At 45.2% G+C, this 25984-nt stretch overlaps 1 long non-coding RNA gene across 1 annotated transcript; it reads left to right on the forward strand.

The window, feature by feature from the left end:
* The first annotated feature begins 1622 nt into the window (after positions 1–1622).
* LOC105240851 lies at positions 1623–23359 on the forward strand. The gene is made up of 4 exons (XR_004626309.1): positions 1623–1949; positions 19596–19727; positions 21732–21909; positions 22189–23359. It is a non-coding gene; the product is annotated as an uncharacterized LOC105240851 (long non-coding RNA).
* The last annotated feature ends 2625 nt before the right edge of the window (positions 23360–25984 follow it).

Consider the following 25984-nt stretch of genomic DNA (forward strand, 5'->3'; position numbering starts at 1 on the left):
TGCTGCCCCTCAGAATGTCCAGGGGGCAAGAGGCGGGAGCATTGGCCAAGTAGATTGAGAAATGTAATATTTGTATGTTCATAAAGTATGTTTAAAATAGAGACTTAGAGGAAGATGCCAGCACAAAGATGTTCACTGTAGTATTGTTTATAATAGTGGTAGGGACTTGTGTGTGTGTGTGTGTGTGTGTGTGTGTGTGTGTGTGTGTAAAAGTTCTTAGAAAACATTTTGTTAAATAGCTACTCTAGGCAATCAGCTTATAACCCCAAAAGCAGAGCTTTCTGCTAATGGCTTGCCTGGAGAGCTCACTGGGACCTGGGGCTGAAGGAGGTCTCTTCACTCTCATGCCTAATCTAGATACAGCCTCCGCATGGTCAGGTGCACTGTGCAGCAAGACAAGGTAGAGCCGACTTCATGTCTGCTCCACCCAACAGCCACAGGAATGACAGTCCCAGGTCTCTTCACACCAGCGGAGGGGGGTGGAGCAGCACAGCCAAGAGAGCTGCCTACATTTGAGTCAGGCCATGAAGGAGGAATTGCATGGTGCCCACTCTTGAGGCCCGGTGACCTTGATCCCTGGTAAACTGTCAATCTAAATTAAAGTCAAGCTCTGGATGATGGGATGACCTACTCCCTCTCTCTCGTGGAGGAACTGGGAATGGAGCGTGTGCTCTGTGTATGTTGAAGCAAGAGCATTGGCGAAGATCTTCGAAGTTCTTTCTTCCTACAAAAAGTCAAATTCAGAAGCAACCTAAATGTCCAGCAGTAGGGAGCGGCTAACTGCTGGTATAGTCCTATAGCAAAATCTCACGTAGTTATTTAGCAAAATGCTTACAAAGAAATCGTGGCACCTGGCTGACTCAGTCAGTAGAGCGTGCAACTCTTGATCGCAGGGTTGCGAGTTTGAGCCCCACTTGGGCGTAGAGCTTACTTTAAAACAAAAAAAAGAATTTATACACACGTACACACACATATGTGGAGATGATAAATGTGAGTAAAAAAACCCCAGAATATATCCATAAACACACACACGAAATCCAATAACGGTATATTCAAATAACACATTTCTGGAAATTCTTTACAATGTCATCTGTGATTTTCTCTTGGTTTGGGGTGTGTAGGCAATTTTTATTCTTTATTTTTTCCTGTAGTTTCTAGGTCTTCTGTAAGCAATGTCTTTTTTTTTTTTTAAGATTTTATTCGTGTATTTATTTGAGAGAGAGAGTACGAGCGTGGAGAGGGGCAGAGGGAGCAGGGGGGAGAGAGAGAGAAGCAGACTCCCTGCCTGACACAGGACTTGATCCCATAACCCAACCTGGAGATCATGACTTGAGCTGAAACCAAGAGTCAGACGCTTTACTGACTGAGCCACCCAGTCGCCCCAGAAATAAGGATTACTTTTATTTGATTTTCTCCTAGAAAAGCAGGGGTGCCCCTTGAGGAGATAGGGTCGGGTGGGCTGTGGGAGAATATACAGCAGAAAGCCGGATAAACTGTCCAATGTGTCAGCAGCTGCAAGAGGCTAACAAGAGAGACCAGCCAGGGACAAACTCAAGATCTGGATGAAGTCCAAAGGTCAGAAGTGGAGGGCGTCACAACTGCTGTGGGCAGACAAGAGGGAAGTGGCTGGATGTTTTCAAGAGCTCCTGAGCCTCCTGCACAGACAGGAAGGGAGTCATTAGTGTGCTAACGGCATGAGGACAAGCTTGACGATCAGAGAAATCATCGCGGTGGTGACAATACTGCCTTGGGTCTCCCCCGTGCGTGGCTTTGTCACTCTTCTCTTTCTCCGCACGACAGACTTCTCTGCTTGTGGCCTTACGAGGAGCTATAAACAGTGGTCTGGGCAAAACCCTTCTGTAACCTTCGGGACCCTCGACAGTGGTAACAGCAGGAGTTAGAGCCCCAAGAGCCACAGCCTGGAAGGATACAGGACCCACAAGCTCAAGGTGACCGAGTGGGGGTGGGGGCCATGAAGGCGGCGAAAGCAGCCTCTGGGGAAGGCACGAGCTGCCCAGGACCAAGGAGGAGAGATGGTCTGGGGTGTGCAGCATTCTTCCTGCTGGCAGCTCGGCGTCAGACTGCTGCAGGTTCCCTCTGCCAGTGTGACCCCCTGACTACGGAGGCCTGGCACGCAGGGCCTTGGCATAGCCTCTCTGACCTCCCAGGTCCCCTTCCTGCAGGCAGCTGCTGTCCCCGTCAAGTCCTTGTGCTGCCTGGCTCCTGTTGGACTCCACCATTCTTCACGGGAATGATGTAGGAGCTGAGCCAGGATTTCCCAGGCCCTTGAGACACACGAAGCTCTCCTCTATATCTTTTGAGAGCTGCTTTCTTTCCTTTTTTTCTTTTTTGCAGATTTTTTATTTATTCATTCGAGAGAGAGAGAGGGAGCAAGAGCATGAGCTGGGGGGAGCAGCAGAGGGAGAGGGAGAAGCGGGTTCCCCATGGGCAGGGAGCCCGACACGGGGCTCGATCCCAGGACCCGGGGCTCGATCCCAGGACCCGGGGATCCTGGCCTGAGCCGAAGGCAGACGCTTCACCGACCGAGCCCCCAGGCGCCTGAGAGCTGCTTTCTTAGGAGCCCAGAAAAAATGCCTGCTGTGGGCATCGTGTCTTTGGCTGCCCTGCAGGGGCCCTGCTTCTTCTCTGTCCCTTACCCGTCACTCTGGGCAGAATGAAACCAGACACACAGTTTTGCTTCCTCTTCTAGATTACGTGAGGAAAAATTGTCATCAAGTCAAGAAATTATCAAGCCTTCGTGTCTTAAACTCTTGATTTTAATTCCTTCAGGGAATGAGCTTCTTGTCTAAATCCTGCGCTCCGTCTTTTGCTTCGGGCCCCGGGCTGACGGTTTCGAATCCCCCGATGTTCTGACGTGTTGTGTACGGGTTGCCATGGTGCTGGAAGTGGCCCGTAAACGCTGGCACGCTGCGATTTCTGAGAGAGAGGATGGTGTGTTCCATGTGGGTTTGGGTTCTGTGCAGAGGAAGCTTCTCGGTGACGTCTGAGAGGTGATTTCGTGGTTTGCAGCCACTTCAGACCCCAATCTGATCCGCCTCTTGACTCTGACAATTGACTGAGTTCTGATCGGTTGTTACAACGGCCAAATAACCCATTTGATAAAAGGATGCTGAGCTCACAGCGGCCAGATGACGGCCCTACACACTCCGCTGAAGTTGGAATGTCCCTCTGGATTTGCGACTGGGGACTAGAAATCTCCAAAGACTCATGGCCATCTGCTTAGCCCATAGTCTTTCACCCTGAGGGGCAGTCTTTTGACCCCAGGGTCAGCCATGCCCAGCACACTCCCCTCTCTGGCAGGGGGATAGAACCCACCCCTAGCCAGGAGAGACCGATGCAGCCTCAGGATGGGAGCCCTAGAGCTCCAGATTTTCCACCCTGATCCTTTGCCCCTAAGCCACTGGACAACCATGTGTCACAGGGTGTAGACACATTTGTTAGAGACACACTGGAGGAACCCTCATGCCCTCCCTGGACATGGCCTGGTGAAGGAGGTGGAGCTTGGGTGCCATGTTTGCGTTAGAGCCATCTTGCCTCTAGCCAAAGGTGGTCAGATGAGACAGGTCACCTGCATGGAGCGGATCAGATTTTCTAGAATTCCGTCCAAGGCTGCAGTGCCTGGGTTAGACGGTGCCAGTGCTGTGTCAGACGTTAGTGGCTGCTCTGGGGTCTCTGCTCTTAGGTCTACTCTTAGACACCCCCAGCCCCAATACACCCTTATCCGTGCTCCTGGGGCTTGGAGGGAACATCAGGTCCTCCTAGCAACTGTTTTGGGCAGCTCCTGGAGTACGCCTGTGTGGACTCACCTCACTTCAGCTAGTCCTGTATTCTGCCGCTGACACCCACTCCAGGATGCTCTTCCGAGCTCTGGCCAGCCGCCCTTTGGCCAGCGCCTGGTCCTATGCTTTCTTAAGGCCCAGAGCCAGGACCTGGGGCCTTGGAGTGTCTTGTACAATGACCCAGAGGGAGGAGAAGGATGTACTGAAGGAAGATATCCTCTGGGGAGTAGCTTCTACCTACCATGCCCCCTGGGTGGCTTTTCTCTGAGCTCTGTGGTCAAAGGGGCACCTCCCCTGGAGACGCGTCAGAGCTCCTGTGATTTAAAATGGAAGTGTCCACCATTCACGCACGTATGTGCCGAAACCGGAGGCCCATGGGCAGGGCCCAGGGCAGGAGTGGGAGTGCAGGCCCACATGCCATGTGTCCAGCGGTTTAAAAGTCATTAATGAGTCCCCCAACTGATACGTACAAATATGTTCTACTCTCCTGCCTCAACAAATAGGTCTTCGTGATGACGAGACAACAGAACATTTCTACTTCTAAAGCCATGGCTTTTGCTTGCAGAAAGTCGGCAAAAATATCAAGGAAAGGGACTTGAATTATTGTCGTAAATGTCTAGGTGCTTTGTGAATGGGCTGGTGATGTTTGTGTGAGTGAAAGAGACAAAAATCACAAATTATTCTGTATTTGTGCTACAATGTGTATTTTTCTTTCCTGTATTGCTGCGAAGTCATTATTTATATTGTTAGAGGCAAAATCTTGACATAATTTGTGTTCTATTGACAGTAGTACTAATTTAGATGACTTTAATTGAGTCATTGTAGTTGGGTTTTTGTTTTTTTTTTTTAATTTAAATTTCAATTTGGAGGGGTGCCTGGGTGGCTTAGTCAGTTAAGCATCTGCCTTTGGCTCGAGTCATGATCTTGGGTTCTGGGATCAAGGCTGACATCAGGCTCCCAGCTCAGCGGGCAGTCTGCTTCTCCCTCTGCCCCTCCCCCATTATGTTCTCTCTCTCTCTCTCTCTCTTTCTCTGTCTTTTTCTCTCTCAAAAAAAAAAATCTTTAAATTTCAATTTGGAGAAACTTCATTCTGGTGAAGCAATAGCAACGGAAATTGTCAGTAAAATTACTAAAGCAATAGTTAGATTCAAAAATGAGCCATGGATTTCATATATCAGAATCAAGCATCGTATAGGATTACTCGTGACGAGTTATCTTTACTGCAGAAAAGATTACAGCATGTTGAATTTCACCATATAAATTGCTATCGTTTATACTGCAATTTCCCCCATCTCTTCAAGCAATATCTAGATCCGTAGAGTAAGGTAAATAACCGGCATTGTGCTTCACAAGATTACACTGAGACGTACTTATGAACACATTTCAGACTGCCATGAATTGTATAAGATTGCACGGTGTTCCTTGGCCACCATGAGCAACTCTGGTGAAGACCGTATTGATTTGTGAATACCTTCCAATCCTGAATTAGGACATGAAGGAACAGGGACAAAAAGGCATATAGGACTTCTGGGGAATGATGCTTCTCTTTGCAAGACTCTTTTGTAGCTATGCTATTTGAAGTTTTGACGAATTGACCAATCTGTCTTTCTCTTGTCTTTCTCAGTCTTTTCCCCTGGCCAAATCCCTTCTGCTCTTTGGAAATCGTGTCTGTCTCCAACGTTGGTAACAGCACAACCACAGATCTCCAAGGTGATTGGGCTCAGCTACCTTCTGTTCAAGGAGAGCAGCCAGGAATTGTGGAGAAACATTCCCCGGGGACTGACAAGTGTGTCCTGGGTGTGTATGTTTCCAGTTATGATCTGTGTTGTGCTGTGCCAGCGTTGAGCATAGACTCCCAAGTGGCCCAAACACCATATGCTCTTTAATCTCTGGTCTTTGTGTGTGTGTTTGTCACGTATGAGGCCATGGAAGGGGCCTCTTGTGCCTGCTGTCAGGACTTGGGAAAGGCCCCTCTGGGGGGATGACAAAGCAGCTCTGTTTCCTGCAGAGCAGAGTGACAGAACCTGCTAGGTTCCAGGTCCTGTGCTAAGCCCTCCCTTCCTGTCTTTCTTCCTTCTGTCTGCCCCTCCTTCCTGGAAAAGGAACCATATAGAAATAGCAACATATTCCACCTGCCATGCCCTAAGACCACCAGGGCAGCCCTGGGGAGTGGTATCCTGGCTGAGCAGAGAAGGTCAGCTTCAGGAAGACCTGGGGCACCAGGGACTTGTCAGGAAGGCCAGTCTGGGGACATTGGCCTCGTGAGATTTTCCCAGAATCGCGGTTGAAGCTCAGCTCCGAGGATGGTTTATTCCCACTGTTCCTGCTCCCTAGATGCCTGAGTCTTCCCTTAGATGTGGGGCAGACAGAGAAGGGGAAGGTTTATCCTTTAAAGACAAGTTCAGAACACTCCACACATTGAGTTTAAGGAAAGTTCCTGTGACACTATTTCTCCCATACGGAGCAGAAGACTGACATTGTGGCTGCCTGGTCTATGCTTTTCATTTCAAAATACCTGACTTTCTCCTTGCCAGGATCTAATTGTCTTCCTGTGCTCAGATCTGCCTCTGTAAATGGGTACTGATATGGGGGGCGTGTAGGAATTCATGAGCTGGACTCTGCAAGCCCCGTAAGCACAGTGTGAGCCTGGCAGCTCGGGAGATGGTAATTCTTTTCATCCTTCCTGTGTAAGGAGATGGAAACCAAACCCACGTGCATATTGTGTGTGTGTATGTGTGTGTGTGTGTGTGTGTGTGTGTGTGTGTGTATACATGCGAGTACACACTGTGCAGGGTGTATTCCTTTCTGAAGGCTTTCCTAACAAAGAACCACACACGGACTGGCTTAAGTCAACAGAAAGGTATTCTCTCACTGTTCTGGAGGCAAAAAGTCAAAAATCAAGCTGTTGGCAGGGCCATGCCTCCTCCAAGGAATCTAGAGGAGCGTCTTTCCTCTCTTCCCAGCTTTTGTTGGGTGTTGGCAATTCTTGGTGCCCATTGGCTTGCAGACACGTCACTCCTATCTCTGCCACCATTGTCGTACGGCCTCCTTCCCTGTGTCTCCTCTCTGTCTCTGTGTATCCTCCCCTCTCCTTCTAAGGACATCAGTCATGCTAGTATTGTGCCCCCTCCCAAAAAAACAGTATGACCTCATCATAACTGATTCCATCTCCAAAGACCTCGTTCCCAAGTAAGGCCACATTTCAAGGTTCCAGGTAGACATGAATTTCTGGGGGACACTACTGAACCCAGGACACAGGGTTAAGACAGAAAGCTAAGGCTGCATTGTGAGATGCATCATGGATTCAAAGATGTTAAATGTGAAAAAATACACCATTAGACTCCACGAAATATGGCATTTTATATGCACATTCAAAAGACTCAACAATGAACTTGGAAAAAATACATTCTCAAAAATTGCCCTGATAATCTTTTGGTGGGAGCCCCAGCTGAGGTGCCTCAGTTTTGACGGGTTGGAGATACATTCTCCAGAATAGTTAGGGTTTCTGGAAAAGGATTTCAACTCAGCATGAATTGGTTTCAGTGGGGGATAATGGTTGTGAAAATGCTTTGCAAACAGTCAAATATGATCTGAATGAAGGTTAATGGATACATGAGTTCACCCACTTTAAGCCCTTAGGGAGGGCTTTCCATTCCATGCACAAGTGCAAGGACACGGACTTTGAGAGATCACAGCAATTTCCTATGAAAGTCCTTTCTCACCAGGTGAAAGGAAAGTCACCTCTTCTTGGCTTTATAAACACAAACCATGGTTTTTATCAGGGGATCCAGCAGCCCCTTCTGGGTGCGTTCATTGCAGAGCTCTTTAAGCGGATCCCCCACGTGCAGGTTTAATACAGAGAAGCAGGGGGTTTGTTATCTGATCCGAATTTCACATTCTCTAGGATCTGCATATTGTCTTGTAAAAACGAGGGACAGTGGGTCAGTCATTTCAGAAGGAGTTACTAGAATTTTCCACCCAGAAGTGAATTTACTCATGACCTCCTCTAACCCATTTATTTTATGAAAGAGGCCATGGCAGACGTCGCTGGTTGGCCGTGGGCGGGGAAGGAGTTGGAGGTGGCGTCTGGGCTTGAGGAGGAAGTGTAAGAGCTTCTGTGACGCTCAGTCCTGCGTTTAGCCCTCTCCATCATGCTTCTAAGGTCAGGGTGACACACATTCCTCATTTGGGTATATTATTGTTCCCATTTTACAGATGGGTAAACAGAGGCTGCTTGATACAGTGATTATCTCAATATCATGAGCTGGTATTATAGGTGGGACCCGAGAGCCCCAGTCTATACCATCCCACTCTTCCTGCTGCTGGATAAAAACCATGAAGGGAGAGTCAATGTGTTGGGAACATTCCCCATCCTCTCTGTGCCCCCCACGCCCAGGAGATGAGCCAGGGTGAATGACAAGCATTTATTTCCGTAAGATATGTGATTTCACCCTGGCTCTAAATGCCATAATGAAATTTTGAAATCAAACAGCTGTCTATAAGTAAACGAAATCAATAAAAAGAATGTTTAGGGGCTTATAAAAGAGGGGCAGGAGTCGCAGATGATAGAGAGGAAAGGTACAAAGTTGCTTAAGGATTGGGAACGGGAGAGCTCCGTTGAGGAGGATGGCCCTTGTTCCATAGATGGGGACACAACAGCTCTGCCTCTTTTGCTCTTGGAGTAGCTGCCATTCCTCCTCTGACAGTGTCCCATCCTGTCCATTTCATTGCATGTTTGCCATTGCTCTAGATGGAGGTTCAATCTGACGGTAGCCCAGGATTAGGGCGAGCTGTGGATTTACTGTTACTGAAAAGCTAAGCAGATCCTTGTGTTTTCGGGGCAACCACAGTGCTTTTGCACTTTCTTTCTTTCTCTCCTCCCCACTGGCTGCTTGCTGCTTAAGATCTAATGAGTCAGTGATGATTTGTACTGAGTGACAGTGAGTGAGGAGACGGTTTTGAGGATTATTTGTAGTGTGTAGGAATTACGAATCCATGTTCCATGTGGAGATGATGTTCTCTGTTGTATTCTGGGAGTTTTCTAGCACTTAATCAGAAACTAAATATAGAGCAGTTTAAGGTTTTGATACAGCATTTCTTAAAATGTGAAAGTGTCTCATTTTTCCTTCTTTTCAACCTCTGGCCTATTCATTTTCGTATTAAAACAAAATTCTGAAGCTCCTTCCACAAATCACAGACCAAAGCAGCAATTTGGAAAGGGGGATTCTTTTGGTTAATGTTGGTAAACAATCTGGAAAGTCATTGCTATTAGCATAACTTTTTCAAGTATGAAATATTACACGTCGAGACAAAAGTTTAGAGGTAGGAGTGAACTTAGCAGTCAAAGGTCACTGCCATTTTAAAGACCTCTCACGCGGCTATTTATACATTTGGTGTTTTTATTGACTGAGTATAACTAATCAGGTACGTATTTTCAAATAATGACAATAAGGTATGATATTCAAGGGAGACATTACTGAAACAGGAGGCTCCCCCCTACACTGGAAGTTCGTAAGTATCATGCAAATGTCAGTTCTTAGTGTATTATCCAGTAAGCTGATTATCTAGTACAGTTTCCATTTGACCTCCAAATCGGCCAAGCACCAGAAGGCTGTCCCTTCAGCCTGCTGTGTCTGGTAGGAAACAGGGACAATTCCCTCAGGGAATGCACTTGAAACATTACTCTTGAATCAACCAAACTCCAGAGCGCTCGGAAAAGTATCTTTGCCTTTTTATCCACCCTTCCCTGATGACTCGGCTGGAATTTCTCTCCTGCATAACCAACAAAAGCCTGTTCAGGTGTTTGTCTTTTATTCAGGGATGCAGAAATATTTATGGATGAAATGATGTGCTATCTGGGATGTACTTCAAAATCATATGGAAAGTGGGGACGCAGATGGGGATAAAATTAGAATGAGACTGGCCACGAGTTGATAATTGTTGAAGCTGGGTGATGGGGCAGGGCACCCACTGTGATGATGTGGGGGGAACATCCTTGCACGCGTCGGGGGAGTTACCCTGAACTAACCTGGAAGAGGAGCTGCTGGCCTGATATACATTTTAAATTTACTGGATGCCGTCAACGTGCTTTCCAAGTCTGTCTGCGCATCCCGCATCTCTCCGAAACCCGAGCCTTAGCATTTTTATCAGTCTGATTTTTAAAAAGTCATATACTCCTCTGTTTTATTTGTGTTTTCATAATCACTTTGAGAATCTTTTCTCATTTGCTGGTTCTTCAGGGTTTTTGTTTGTTTTTTTCTTGTGAATTATCTGCTCATGTTGTTCCAGATTATAGATGAAATCACAGCGAGTTTGCTTTCCTCTCCTCTCCAAGCAGTCAGGGGCAGCAGTCTGCTTGTGCTAATTGATGAGAACCAATTGCTAAGTTTTCAAGAATTCTGTGAACTGGTTATCAAGTATAGGGAGCTCGGAATCGGCCCCGTGCGGGTATTTACAGCGTGGGAACCAGCAACTGCTGCAAATCAGGGCTCCCACTCCCAGAGAGCTGGGTTTTAAACCTTTACTGGCACACCACTGCCTCCACGCATTCGCATCTGGACAGAGCTCAGTCCAAAAGGGCATCAGGGTGAAACTGACACATGGGGAGGGGCTGGCCCCTGCCTCGCTGAGCAGAGCTGGAGAAAGTTTGGAGGCTCTGTGCATCCTGCGCTTGGCACCTGCTGGCAGATAGGGGCAGGGTGCGGAGGGCGGCACTTAGGGGGCATCCTGCTGCAGGACTATGTAGACTTGGCAGGATCCTGCGTAGGGTCTATTCCTTGACCCCTTTCCCTTTGGTGCCAGGTGCAGCCACTTGCAGGGCTCCGTGCAATGTGAAAATTCTGGTTCCTTGTTCAAAAGCCTTTTCCTTATTCACTCATTTCTCCTCTCTCCCCACCAGTCACAAATTTCTTTATTTCCTATTTAGTGTCACGTTCTCTTGGACACGGGGATTTTTGTGGGGTGAATGCCAAACCCCGTAGCTGCCTGATGACTTGGCACAGAGCATGTGGATGACCTCCTGGTTCTTTGGGTGCCTGCACCCAGGGTCCTGCCAAGAACAGAGGCAGAGGTGCTCACTACTTGGCATGGGGTACTGGGCAGCTGAGCACCTATCCTGGGGATGGGAAGAGGTGGAGGGAGGCAAGATGGTAAGTAAGCCCAGGAGCATACTCCACTGACCCATCGAACTTCACTTATAAAACACAAATGCAGAGATGAAATTAATTCGGAAATTCAAGATAGCAAACAACCACGGAGAGTTAGACCCCGAGTGTGGGGCCTCCTGTGTGCAAGGCCTGTGTGATTGCATTGGTTGCGCGTCCTGAGGCTGGCCACCAGGCCTCTCTGCAGCTGAACCCTCCCTCCCTGGAGCTGTATGAACCTAGATACCATATGTGTATATATATATTATATATATGTATATGTATGTATGTGTATACATATATATATAATGTATATATTATAATTATACCATATATATATAAAGTTATGTACGTTAATGGTAGGTATTAACAAGAAAAATGAAGACAAAGAAGAGGGATAGAAAGTGTTAGAGGGGTGATGCTGATAGAAAATGGGTGAGTTAAAACTTTAGATGTTGGGGTTTGGGAAAGTGAAATGTGAGCAAGAAGGCTGAGGTGAAGGGGGGCACACCAGGCACCACATCTGTCCTTCGTGTCACCTTCCTTGTCATCCTACCCATGGCTCTATCTGGATTATAAGGACTTGTGAGTAGTGTGCAATGGCACAACCTTTTTGGTTAAAATCTGCCCGCAGAAGATTCAATTTCACTTAGAAGTTATTTTAAGCTTTGGAAATGTCACATAAAAATATTCTGGTTAGAATCCCCCTCTTTTTTAAAAAAAAAACTCTAATGTTTATGAATTCAGTTCTCTTTGAAACAGACACTTCATTTATTGTCATATTTTTAGAGACTTGGGAAAGTTATCTCTGGCATCTTCTGAGAATTAAACATTTTTTGCAATGATCTTTTTCCCCTTCTTCTTTCCGTTGTTCACTAGGGTTTCTTCCCCAAAAAGAAAAATGGAGTGTTAGATAATAAAAATGTAAAGCTGCAGGAAAAGGAACAAGAGCAATTCTTCCACATCGGGAAGTGGACATTCCATCAGGTTATTTGAATAAGAAAAATCCCCAAATAACAGTGGCTTCAATAAGACAGATGTATCTTTCCCATGTAAGAGATGTCTGGTAGAAAGCAGACCATGCATGGGCTGTATTTCTGCTCTACCATCCTCGAAATCACCTCATGTTTCAGGATGGCCACAGGAGCTCCGGCCATCATATCCATACTCCAAGAAGGAAGATAGGGTGAGCTGAATGGGCTGTTTTCTTCCTTTTGAGGGAAATTCCCACCAAATCCCTCACAACACACACTCGTTCACTGTGGACCAGAACTTAATAACATGGCCACACCTATCTATAATAGAGACTTGGAAATACAGGAAAGGCATTTCACTGAGTAACAATTTTGTTGGAAACCAATGTCCTGTTGCTTGAGAGACAAAGGAGAACGGATGTTGGAAAGAGTCTCTAACAATTTCTGCCACAATCTCCAACCTCATTTCCTTTTCAAGTTAGGAGGGCTATAAATCTCAGGAAAATAAATCAATATCTAACTCCTAGGGCCATGAGAAACTATATTTTAAAATGTTCTCATTCTAGCTTTTTAAAATTCAGATGAGAAATTCCAATGGGGAATGCAGATTCTATCATCTTAACTGTTTTTATGTATGTTAACTTAAGTAGTCTACCATTTCACCTGCTTTGGCGTTATACAGTCAAATGAAAGAGGATTTCCTGTAGTTACACAGAACTCTGTATTTTTTAGGACAAAATAATTTTTTTAAAAAGATTTTATTTATTTATTCGACAGAGATAGAGACAGCCAGTGAGAGAGGGAACACAAGCAGAGGGAGTGGGAGAGGAAGAAGCAGGCTCTCAGTGGAGGAGCCTGATGTGGGGCTCGATCCCATAACGCCGGGATCACGCCCTGAGCCGAAGGCAGACGCTTAACCGCTGTGCCACCCAGGCGCCCCCCGATCCATTCTTATGCAATAAATGACACTTTTGTGGAATAAGGATTATAGGATTATCCTGTAACCATCCTGGACACCAACTACAAACCTGCCTGGGATAATATCTCTCATGAAAGGGCCAAACGTGTGTAAGGCATCAAACAGAATACCGCTCATTTGATTTAACCAAGTCCTGGCCAGGCTGGGTCTCATCTCCATGAGTAAGAATTTAGGCTCGTAGAAACAAGATCACCCTACATCTAAAGAAATTTTCATAAACCTTCAACTAGGTATCCTTGTAGTTAGACTGAGTTATGAGAGAATTGAAGATTTATTGGGTCTTTTCAAGAAGTCTGGAGACATCGAATATCTGAAAAGACTTCCCCTGTATTTTTCTCTGGACCTAGAAAAGTTTTGTAAGAGGCAACAATGTGAGGGTGGAAAGAATGTGAACTTTGGAGTCAAACAGACCAGAGTTTAAATTCAGCTCTGCTGCATAGCTATCCTGAGTCCCCATGCCCTCATCTGAGAAATCCGGGGTTGCTCCAGCAGTTAATCAGAGTCAATGAAATTAGAGGCCAAAAGTCCTAGCAACAATCATAAGTATTGGACAATGTTGATTTCCCCGTTTTGTGTTTCACTTAATTCAGATAACATGTATTAAGGAATCACGCCATGTCAGGCACCATGCTGTGTGCTGGTCTCTGCACCAAGGGGCTAACAGCCAGGGGCGGCGGAGAGCAATTCTTCACCTGGTGTCCCCATACCCTGTAGGGGTGACTACAGATGGGAAAAAAAGACATCTTTACTTCCACTAACGTTTAACTGAAATGAAGAAGTTACATTAATTATCAACGTAAGTCAACAAACCACAGTGACATTAACAAACCTGTGGCTTTGGCACCAACAGAAATCACAGATTTCTTAGAACACATTACAATTGCAGATAGCTCAAAATACACTTTATTCCCATCACAACTGTGAAACCATGGTGGCCATTAGACCTGCCGCTAGCTTCTAATTTAATGTGTTATTTTAAAAGAGCTTCATATTACAGCCTTTTTTTAAACATTTGATAATAAGAAAACCAATTAAATTGTAATGGAGTTGTCTCGTTTATTTTATTCATTTAAGAAATTATTCTGAAATGGACATGACATTTTTAAAAAAGGTTGAGACCTGCATCTAGTTAGGGAAGGTTGAATTTTCTTCATTTCTCAGGACAGAAAGGCTAACTCTGTATAAAATAATCAGATTACTTATGTTCCAATATATGACACAGAATAGGCAAGCCATGCCATTCCCTCGGAAAGTACAAATGCAAAGGAAAAGCTATGTTTTGCAGGTAGATAAGATTAGCTCAGAAAGGAGAAAAGAGGAAGCAGGACATAGTGGGGAAGATGAGGGACAAGATGGGTCCCACTGAGGAAACTCTGAAAAAGTGAAAAGTAGGACTGATATCTGGTCAACCTCAAATGTGCTTTAACCCTAACCCCTTTTGAAGTATTTTTACCCAGTTTATAGTTTTTACAAGCAAACCTCTTCCTATTCAATGCTGACAAGTTAACCGTTCCACCACCACCCTAACACACACACACACACACACACACACACACAGCAGAAATTAACATACTGATCTAGAATCGAATACTTTCTTACATGTCTTATTATACAATGCTCATAGAATTGAAAATATTTTGCCACTTTGCCAAACACTAAAGTGATAAATTATCTAAAAAGTTAGGAATGCCACATTTTTCATTCCACTCCTTCCAATCATTTCAGAGACCACAGTCTAAAAATATTTCAAAATATTTGAAAGCATTCATGGTGTCATTCAAGTATTTCTTAAATGAATAGGGATGATTCAAGCAAATGGTGTCATTGGCTTCAAAAACAATATGTAAATTCAAACTGTGGACCAAAGAGAATAATCTGTATCGTAGCTTCATGGCTAGGAGGAAAACACAAAGTTCACAATATCTGCTTATCTTCAATGTAGAGTATTTATAGTAGCTATAAATTTACAATATACAAGCCACAAGTTAAAAAGGGGCTGATCAGACAGAAATGTAGTTTTAGGACCAATACAAAAATTATTCAGTTGTTCCACATGAGGAATAAAACATGAATCTATAAGGGAATCACTGGCTGGTATTCATAGGTTAGTTACCTGGAGGTTGAACAGCTTCCACAATGAATAGAAAGTATCATCTCTGTATGTGAGATATTTTGACTGTTTGGGGCACCTGGCTGGAGCATGTGACTCTTGATCTCAGGGTCGTGAGTTTGAGCCCCACATTGGGCTTAGAGCTTACTTAATAAGTATATATAGATATTTTGACTGTTTGAGTCACTGTTAAATCCTGAGTACTGACAATGATCCTTGGCACATATAGGTGCTCGAGAAATATTTATTGAATGAATTAAATTCGCTTTCTTGCTTTTATACTTCAGGATATTTCCAACCATCATTATTCTAGTTCCAAAACCTAATGCATTGAAATTTCATTCAAGAACTCAAAAGAGTTTGGTATTTCCTTTTGATTCTTTTTTTTTTTTTTTTGGTTTGTAATTTATATATCTATGCAGTATCTAGTGCAAAATTTTAAATGTCAAGCCTTATAAGTGAATGCTGATGAAAATTATATCTAACACATTCACTTTTACATTTCGCAATCTTTAAAAAAAAAAAGAAAGCTTTTACGAAATTTGTCAAGGATGTAGTGGGCTTCATAAGATCCATGGATGCCTTGAAATTGCATGAGAAAATCCTCTGAATGGTTTATGCAGTTCCAGAGGGAGGGCCTATAGCTTTCAGCAATTTTCTAAAGGCATTCATGATCCAAAAAAGGTTAAAAACCACTGGTTAGGCTATGTTTTATAATTTTTCAGGCAATAATAATGACTTGTATCTTTAGGATATTTAAATTTTCTTTTTTTTAAAAAAAAAAAAGATTAATTTGCGAGAGAGAGGGAGCGCACACGCAAGAGAGGGGATGGGCAGAGGGAGAGAGAGAATCTCCAGCCGGCTCCAGGCTGAGTGAAGGGCCTGACACTGGACTGGATCTCAGGACCCTGAGATCATGACCTGAGCTGAAATCAAGAGTGGGACGCTCAACCACCTGAGCCACCCAGGTACTCTTAGGATATTTAAATTTTCAAAGCACTTTACCATCCATTATCTTATTCTTTTTTTTTTTTTAAGATTTTATTTATTTATTTGACAGAGGGACAGCCAGTGAGCAAGGGAACACAGCAGGGGAGTGGGAGAGGAAGAAGCAGGCTCTCAGCAGAGGAGCCCGATGTGGGACTCGATCCCGGAACGCCGGGATCACACCCTGAGCCCAAGGCAGACACTTAACGACTGTGCTACCCAGGTGCCCCCCATTATCTTATTCTATCTTTACTAGTGTTCTCAGGTAGCTGTTATTTCCAGTGATTGAAGGGAAAGCCAAGGGACAGAGAGGTTATGAGACTCCCTTTTTAGGAATTAGAACACAGGCCCCAGAAGTTATAACCCAGGAACCCTGCCCCAAACTTTTTCATCGACCTAGGTGGGCCCCAGAAAACACATAGCTTACCAAAGTTTTCATAAGCTGTGTGGATTAAAACTAAATATCAGTGCCTTCTCTAATTTTGAGATTACTTCTTTCAAGAAGCAGTCCTTGCAAATAGAATTTACCAGACAGATGACAGATGACTGGCCTCACTGTATTTGTGAAATAAGAGTCTTCCCTCTTCCCCTTAGTCTTCCCCTAAGTTGTGGGGAAAACGAGAAATAGCATAAGCACCCATCCTGAAACCAAACTCATTCAGTGATGAACTTGAAAAAAGAACGTGCTCAAACTGAGTGAGTTTCTCACCCAGCCTTTTAGGACGGGTACTTAGCATCAGCCTCAGAGCACTTTGTTTCAGGAGTCCTGCTCGAGTCCCCTTGAAATGTTAGGGTGAGCAGGCAGGAGAGTAATGGGGTAAGAAGAAGATAAGGGAGTTAGCTGGAGTCCACGTGCCCTGCAGGGTAGGTGGGTCTGGGAAAGAAGGTGCAGACTCTCAGGGCCCACTCACTACTGCATGCCTCTGCCCTGGACCACGGTGGTAAGACCACCACGTACCAGTGTCTGGGAGCTCAAGCAGGATGTCAGCAACCCGCTTGAGACCTCACTGAATTGTACAACTACCTTGCAGAACTACATCCTTCCTCTTTACATTTGTGTGAAAATGTAAACAATTTACAACTCTAGTGGTAAAAAAAAACAAACAGCAGGGCGCCTGGGTGGTTCAGTTAAGCAACTGCCTTCAGCTCAGGTCATGATCCTGAGGTTCTGGGATGGAGTCCTGCATCAGACTCCCCCTGCTCTGTGGGGAGCCTGCTTCTCCCTCTCCCTCTGCCTGCCACTCCCCCTTCTTGTGCTCTCTCAAATAAATAAATTAAAAAAAAAAAAAGATTAAAAAAAAAGAAAGAAACAGCGGGAAAAACTTAAATTGTCCAGAGCCTTGCTTTAAATCTTATTCATGTTGAAAACATTTTCTCAAAACAATCACAGGCAAAATAACCATTGTCCCCACGCTTAGAGGTTGTCATTAGAAGACTTGCGCATCGATGTCCCAGGCAGAAACAGCACGCTCCAATGGGAAAATTGAAATTCTTTACAAATGTGTGGGTGAGGTTGAAGAAAACTAACAAGGATTGCAAAACAGCCCTGAGCAGACAGTCATCAGGAGCCACTACCAAATCCTGGGGAGGGAACATTCGGAGGGAGGGCCACCTGGCAGGTGCCTTCCTAGGGTAACAGAGCCACTGTCAACCTGAGGCCCAGCAGGAACCAGCCAGAGTAAACATCCTGGTGCCTCTCTATTCCCTCTAGTCTCTGGATAGGGCCTCCCACTGGCCACAGCCCTCACAGGCCAGTCTGCCCCATCAGCACAGAGCAAGTGGGTCTGGAGGGACAAATAAAACCTGTCCAGCCAACAGACACTACAGCAGAACACATGCAAAAGAATGGGTATTTCCTGGGGCGCCTGGGTGGCTCAGTCATCTGACACTTGGTTTCAGCTCAGGTCATGATCTCACAAGCGATTGTGGGACTGAGCCCTGCATCAGTGCGGAGTCTGCTTCGGATTCTCCCTCTCCCTCCTGCTTGCTCCCTCCCCCCGCCCCAAATAAATAGATAATTTCTTACCAAAAAAAAAAAAAAAAAGAATGCCTGTTTCCTGAACCTTACTTGGAGGCAACAACTATCACTATTTTGAATCCATTTGCCTAAGCAAAGACTTTTCCACCCAAAGACAATGTATTCTGAGACCCTCTGAATTTTCCCTTTGCTACTTCGGCATGGTTTTATAACATAAAAAAGAATTACATGAATCCATTCTAGAGCTGAAACTCAGGAAAAATGAATGTCAGAGGTCATACAGACACATTCCAGTGAAATGATGGAGACTCATCAGAAAAAGGCTTCCTAAAGCAATAGGAAAAAGTTTAAGTCCTTAAAGTTTCTCTCTCTAGCAGCGTCTCTTCAGACTGAAATGATTTATCACAAAAGGTAAGATTTGTTGGAGCCTCAACTGAATTTAATGCCAGTCATCCTCATATGTTAAACAAACTATTTCCACAGCTGGTGGATATACGAGACTTTCCTTTTATGATTTTGTCTTGTGGTATAGCTTCGAGTCTGTCTGCAGGATTTCCATCACTGAAATCAGGATTAGAGATGAAGAATCTTTTATATCATTACTTAGGAAAGAATTATGTGAAGAAGCCAGCTGTAACTCAGAGATCCCTATATTTTAAAAGAGCAGAGAGATTCATAAATAACATGTAGCTTTGTGTTAACATAATATTCCTGAAAGCTTCGCTAATCAGAAGGGAAAACCCCCCAGGAAGAAAACATTAGCACTTTAATCACCAGGTTGGCCTGCACAACAGATAACTGATAACAGAGTAGCCCATGGTCATTGTTTTTGTTTTTGGTTTTTTTTAAAGATTTTGTTTATTTGACAGAGAAAGAGAGAGCAAGCACAAGTAGGGGGAGCCGCAGAGAGAGAGGGAGACACAGACTCCCCGCTGAGCAGGGAGCCTGATGTGGGGCTCAATCCCAGGACCTGGAGATCATGACCTGAGCTGAAGGCAGATTCTTAACCGACTGAGCCGCCCAGGCGCCCCCCTCGCCCGGCCCACGGTTATTGTAACTGAAGCGTGACATTTTTCTTGTGTTGCTATGTTGAGAGACAACCTCTGTCTCAGTGACAAAGAAAGAAAATGAATCTTCCAGAGGAAGGCATACTCTTGCCCAAGACGTGAGAAACCGGGCACCTGGGGGGCTCAGTCGGTTAAGCGTCTGCCTTGGGCTCAGTTCATGATCTCAGGGTCCTGGGATCAAGTCCCACATCAGGCTCTCTGCTCAGCGGGGAGTCTACTTCTCCCTCTCCCTCTCCCTCTGTGCTCTCTCTCTCTCAAATAAATAAATCAAGCCTTTAAAAAATTAAAAAAGAAAAAAAAAAGATTAAAAAAAAAAAAAGAAAAGAGGGATGCCTGGGTGGCTCAGAGGGTTAAGCATCTGCCTTCAGCTCCTGTCATGATCCCAGGGTCCTCAGCAGGGAACCTGCTCTTCCCTCTCCCTCTGCTGCTCCCCCTGCTTATGCGCTCGCTCTCTCCCTCTCTCTCTCTGTCTCTCAAATAAATGGATAAAATCTTAAAAAAAAAAAAAAGAGCTGAGACATAGACTGCTTAAAAAAAAATACATTAACTTTCCATCAGAAACCCTCACATACTGTATAAACTCACGGGAGCAGACGCTGGACTGTGGCCTGGGTCAACAAGAGAAACGAGCTTTCTTTGCTGAAGATTAGTTTCAACAGGAAAAAGAAAAGGAAAAAAAAAGAAGAAAAGGTAAGATGTCCATTTGGAAATACTTTCATTCAGGCCCAGAACTTAAATTAATACCATTGTAACCAGCCCATTATGATTTCCTTTCTCACAAACATGTTTAAAAAAAGAATGGATCGGGCAACACTATTATATTGCATGTTCTACTGTAAAGAATTTTTTTTTTTTTTTACTGAGGAATCATGTTGATCACATATAGTAAGTGGAAGATACTTTGCAGTTTATGCAACAGACATTTTCTGCAACATGGCTGAGAATTTGTTCTTGTAACAATCGAAATTTCTAGCATTTCTTTTGAGGAAGCTCACCAGTTTAATAAAACCAGCTTCATACTTCATAGAAGCACAGATGCCCAACAGACCCGAAGCAAGCTGGACCTGTTGTCCTTTCCTTCAGCACAGTGCCTTTCATTTTCCATATTTGGAGATGTCATCCCCCCTAGGTGGCCTCTGAGATCTGGGCTCCCTGTTCTGGGTCTGACTCTGGGCTTCTCAACCTTGTTGGAGAAAGTGGTTCCTTGTTACTCTTCTTTCTCCACTCTTCTTGGTTTGCTTCCTCACAACCTTTGTCCCGACATCCTTCAGTTCTCCAGCTTCCCAGCCCAGCCCTGAGCAGGTGACCCGCACCTGCTGCCGGCAGGAGAAAGGGTATGGAGTCTGCTCTATCACCTATCTCCGATCAGAATCTCCTTGCACCACTATTTTTTCATGTCTTCCTTTCCTTTTGTTTCTGAGAAAGAAAGGGCCCTTCTGCTTGCCAAAACAAAGCACTGTGTTTTGGGTTACTTCCCTACTGGATTTGAATCACTTTCTTCCTTCTTCACCTTCTCTCCTCTGTTTACAAAAGTTCACAGATATGCTCATTCTTTAAAAAAAAAATATGTAAAAGAAAACAAAACCTGGGGCACCTGGGTGGCTCAGTCATTAAGCGTCTGCCTTCGGCTCAGGGCGTGATTCTGGCATTCTGGGATCGAGCCCCGCATCAGGCTTCTCCGCTGGGAGCCTGCTTCTTCTTCTCCCACTCCCCCTGCTTGTGTCCCCTCTCTAGCTGGCTGTCTCTCTGTCAAATAAATAAATAAATCTTTAAAAAAAAAAAAAAGAAAACAAAACTTTCCCTTATTCTTGTTACTCCCTGTGTCTATTATTACATCTCCTGCCTTCTTTACATTGGCAAACGTCTCAGACTGGTAGCTTATAATCACTGCTTCAATACCCACACATGCCTTCAGCTTTTGAAATCTGTCTTCTTTCTCCACCATCCCACTGCGAATGGTTCTCTAGAAGGTCACTAAGCCTCTTGTTTGTCAAACCCAGTGACCTTTTCTCTGTTCTAATTCTGCAGTCTCTAGAATCAGACATTGTTTATTACCATGTTCTTGAGGCTTACTACCACTCTGGCTTTGAGAACACTTTTTTTTTTTTTTTAAATCTCCTGTCTTTCTGACCAGTCTTTGCTCCTCCTTCAGAGTTCTTGTTTCCTATTCCTGTGACTTCAGCGGTCACTTCTACATAGATAAGTCCCTGATGTTTATCTCCAGCTCCAGCCTATCACATTTCACACCAGCATTTCCCCTGCTTGCTACACATTTCCTCCTGATCTGGACATACCTGATCTCCTATTCTCTAGTTCCTCTCCCATGTTTCACGCTGTTAAGCATCCCACTATCAGCGAGAGTTCTCAGACTTTTTTTTTTTTTTTTGCTCCAGATTCAGACACTGGCAAACCCTGACCCTTCTCCTACGTCTCATTTCATGTCTGTCCCTCTTTTCCATTCCAACAGCTACTTTGGTTTTGGGTTCTTGTCCCTTAATTAGTTTCTCTCTCCCTGTTTCTAGTTCTACCCTAGTTTGTCCCACAGACATTCCAGGTTATATAGCTCCAGTACTGGCACTTTTCCTGCTCAAAACCTTTCCACAGCTTTGAACTAGTAAAGGAATTAAGTACAGATGCATCTTTTGGCATTCAAGAACTTCGCAATAAGTAAAATGGAAATTTTGTTTTCTACAGGTTATTTGGGAAACACCCAAAAGCCAAAACAAACTGTCAACACAACTATACTGTCCCTACACTTTAGTACAAGAGTTCTAAGAAAAAGAACTTTATTATATTTTTTTAAGCAGTGCATGCTTTCTTCCAGCTTTAACATAGAATCATTTTTGGATTTGCTCTTCCTCTCAATTACAAGGTAATTTTCATTTGAATTTACTTAGCATTCCACCTTATATTATAATTACGGCTATTTTTGTCTTGCTCTCTTTCCTATGCTGTAGTCCCTCAAACACAGAATGTGTCTTACTCATCTTCGTGTACTTCTTGTTCCCTGGCACCCAGTGCTTACTTTATGTTTGCGAACTTGAGTAGGAGAGTTCATGAGGTTTACCCCCACCAATATCCCCTTAACAAAATCAACTACAACTCAAACTAAACAAAAACACTGAATTCTGCGGTTCTCATTGACTCCTAGGTGAGGCGGTTTGCAGCTGAGTCTCAGGAAGGGGAAGCTGGAAGTACTCAGAAGCTCTTCAGAGTGAAATGTTGAACCATTTGTTCGTACCTGGTAATATGGTGTTTAATTTAATCGACAGTTGTGTTAATGATATGTTTGAGAATATGTGTTGTTTTGTAGGCAAATGACTGTTGCAGTTTAAACTCAACTCATTGTCAAGTCTTTGACCAAATAATGTTCTGGGAAGATGGGGATTATTGAAAATCTGTCACAGGAATGGCTGTGAGGATAAAATGTACCAACATTATGAAAGGTCGTTGGTGAGGGGTAACTCTACAAGGTATTCTCTCTCTCTCTTTTTTTTTTTTTATAAGATATTATTCTTAAGTGGCCATAGTATGTCTGTACATATCTTTAACTTTTTTGAGAATAATACCATGAATAGTTTTACTAAATGAAGTCTCCCAGTTTCACAAATCCAATTAAACTCCATAATTCTTCCTGTTGAAGCTGAGGTGTCCAATACAACTGCTAATGCCCTTTGACAGTGCTGTAGTTCTTCAACAGATAAAGAGGTCTATAATTTTTAAAGAGTTGCTGCACTTTATGGTTTTCCAAATTCCTGAAATACAATTTTGAAGTATGAAAAACTTAAGGCAAAGTCCTACTAAGAAAAACAAAGCTCTCCAGCTGGAAAAATTTGACACATGGTCTTTTAGCAAAAGGCTAAATGACTTAACTATTTGGCTATATTTAAAGCAAAAGAAGAAATATACAAAATACATCACCATAGAACATATTCTGTTAAGGCTTGGGCTCTGGGAATTCTCCTGGCAGTACTTTTTCCAGGGTTGTAATTTATCCTCTTGCCTTAAATTTACAACTTACAGAAATGGTAATCATCTCCATGCTACAGAAAAGGCAACCGGAAGAGAGCTAGGAGATAGTAGAAAAGAGCGGAAAGCAAAGTCTCCATGGCTTAGATGTTTAAAAATGTTTGAGATAGAATGGGCATAGAACTCCACGGCTTCATCATGCATATTTGTACGTATGTAACATGTATATTACAAACGTACACATACACACAAGAAATGGATAGCCTTCCTCAAAGGCAGGGTTTACGTAAAAAATAGACATTGTAAAAAATATATTTATAAAACCCTAAACATTGATCTTCCCCGATGTCTTATTAACAGTTTGTATTAGAGCGAGGCAGAATCTGTCACTGAGTAACCTGGGAGACCTGAGACCCAGCGGTGGGCCTGGAAGTCGGGCGAATCATTGGCACAGGCAGGTATACAGGAACCTGCTAGCCGAGGGGCCGCCCCGGACGCGCCGCCTGCGTCCCCCTGCCCCGCGTACGTCGCGCCGCCCCGTCGCCTCTTGGTGTACCCTACACCGCGCCCAGGGACCGCAGCTCAGCAGGCCTCAGCCTCACAATCAGGGCCGAGCGCCCGCATGACGTCACCTCTCCGCGGCCCGCCTCCTGCGCCCGGAAAGAGGCGGTCGCCCATTGGCTGCGCCGCTGGCGGCCTCCGGGCCAATGACAGGGCAGCGAGCAGCGGGGTCCGCCTTGACGTTGTGCTGCTCGCTGTGGGGTTTATTTGGCTCCGGGGCCCCTAGCCGACGCCATTAGGAGCCGCAGCGCCCGAGGCCGACCCCCCACCACGTTCCCCCCTCTCCCCGCCAAGCGCCCCGCGCCTCCGCGCCTGCTCTCCGCCCCTCTGCCCCCTCCTCCCGCCCCCGGTAGCCAGGAGCCGCGCGCGGGCCCGCGGAGACCATGTCCTGACTGAGGGGAGAGGGCGGAGGCGGCAGCAGCGGGACGGGCGGCGGCACGGAGGGAGGCGGAGAGGGGCCGGGCTCGGCTCGTCGCCGCGGTCTGCTCGGGGAGTCGCCGCCGCCGCCGCCGCCGCCGGGCCTTGAGCATCGGACGGGGAGGAGGAGGAGCAGGAGCTGGAGGAGTCGCAGCCGCCAGGTAACCGGGCCTCGGGAGGGCGCCCCACTGCAGGCTTCTCGCGGCCCCCTCTGCGGCCTGCTTTGCCCCTCGCTCCCTGGCGGCGCCCAGGCCGCGGGTCTCCGGGGCCGCCCGCCCGCCCCTTGGGGCGGCGTCGCGGGCGAGGGGAGGCGACGCGAGGCGAGGGGGCCCGGTCGGCCGCCGCCGCCGCCGCCGCGCTCCCATCTTGGGCTTTCTTCGTGCGGGGACAGGCCCGGGGCTGTGGGAGGGTTGGGTCCGCCGCGCTTGTTTACCGACCGTCGATCAGCCGCGGCTGGACGCGCTGCCTGCCCTGCCACCTCTCTTCCGCCAGATTCCCCCCTCCCGGCCCCCAACTTCTTTTCCTGCCATCTACGGGCGGGTGCGTGGGGCTTCTCTCCTACTCTGTAATAGGCCGTAATACTTGGTTCCATCTCCACAAGTTGGTGCTGGTCTCCAAACTTGTATTTCGGCCCTTTGGCCGCTTCCTCTCTGCCTCCCAAGGTGGCCTCCGGTTGGTGCCATTTCTACGAAAATAGAGGTGGGGGGCGGCTGGGCTGGGGAGGCGGAGCTGGCACTAGGGGAAGGATTGTCTACCCTTCGCTCGCAATAACGATTGTTCAGAGCAAGTATCTTATTTTCTCCGCAGTGGTTTGGTATGGGTTATTTCACAGACAAAAGGACTGTAATGAATACTTGGGTTAAGCACAAGGGACAGGCAGTTTGGGTTCACCCTGGAAGTTTGAACCGGCCCATTATCTTTGAGATACACTGGTGTTTTGAAACTCTCTAGCTGAGAATTTTGAGTTTCTTTCGATTGAGTCTTTTTCCATTAACTGCATAGATTATTAGGTTAAGCGCCATCCTCTCAGTATTTTCGTCTCTTTGCTCACGGTATGATTTATGGTATTGTCAATAAGTTTAACGTACGAGAATATTGTTTTAGGAATACAGTTGAGAAACCCTTAAGTCTTGGAATCCTTATATGATGAGTGGTTCCCTCTGTGGTCTCTTTTTTAGTTGACTTTATCACTTGTGCGACCTCAAGGGTACCCCTGTTTTGATCAAACATGGATGACTCAGTGTACAAATCACATGCCAGGGGAAACCATAAAGAATTTTGATCTTGGTTTGTGCCAAGGGCCTTGGAAAAGTCACATAAACCGTGTGAAAAATAAAGCTGTATCTCATCTTCTAGTTATTATTAATTAGATGAGGTAATTCTAAAGATATTTAGAACCTTGCTCCCTCTTGATTTTTGGATCTTAAGATATGCATTCACTTACTTATCCTAAAATTTCATGACATTGGTTTTATTGGGCTATTAGGGAAACTAAGAGGACAGTACTGACACATTTTTATCTTTGAGGAGGATAGTTGAATGTCATGAGGGATTTTTATTTTGTTGATGTTTCAACACCTTTTATTAATGCTTCAGAGCATTTAGACACTCATTTACTCTTGAAATGTGCCTGGGTTAGTGTGATGAACTCATTCTTGGTTGTGTATTTTCAATTTACGGCCTCAGTCCTCTTCTGTACACTGATAAGGGTTAGGGCATATCACATTTAAGGACTGAGGGTTAACACAGTTCTAGAACTCAAGATCCAGTTGTACAATATTTGAGGTGAATTGCCTCCTATGTGTAATTGATACAGTGAGGGCTGTTCAGTGTGCTTTATACTTATATTGCTTTTATAATAAATGGAAACTTTAAATGGAAGTTGGAAAAGTAGAGCACTTAGGTTTTTATTTAACTTGGTTAAGTTTTATTATTGGCGCGTTGCTGCTGCCTCCCTTCTCCCCCAGTACTGGGCTTTGAACACATTTTCACCCAGTGAT

This window comes from Ailuropoda melanoleuca, chromosome 6, assembly GCF_002007445.2.
Source record: "Ailuropoda melanoleuca isolate Jingjing chromosome 6, ASM200744v2, whole genome shotgun sequence".
In the NCBI taxonomy this organism is placed as follows: domain Eukaryota; kingdom Metazoa; phylum Chordata; class Mammalia; order Carnivora; family Ursidae; genus Ailuropoda; species Ailuropoda melanoleuca.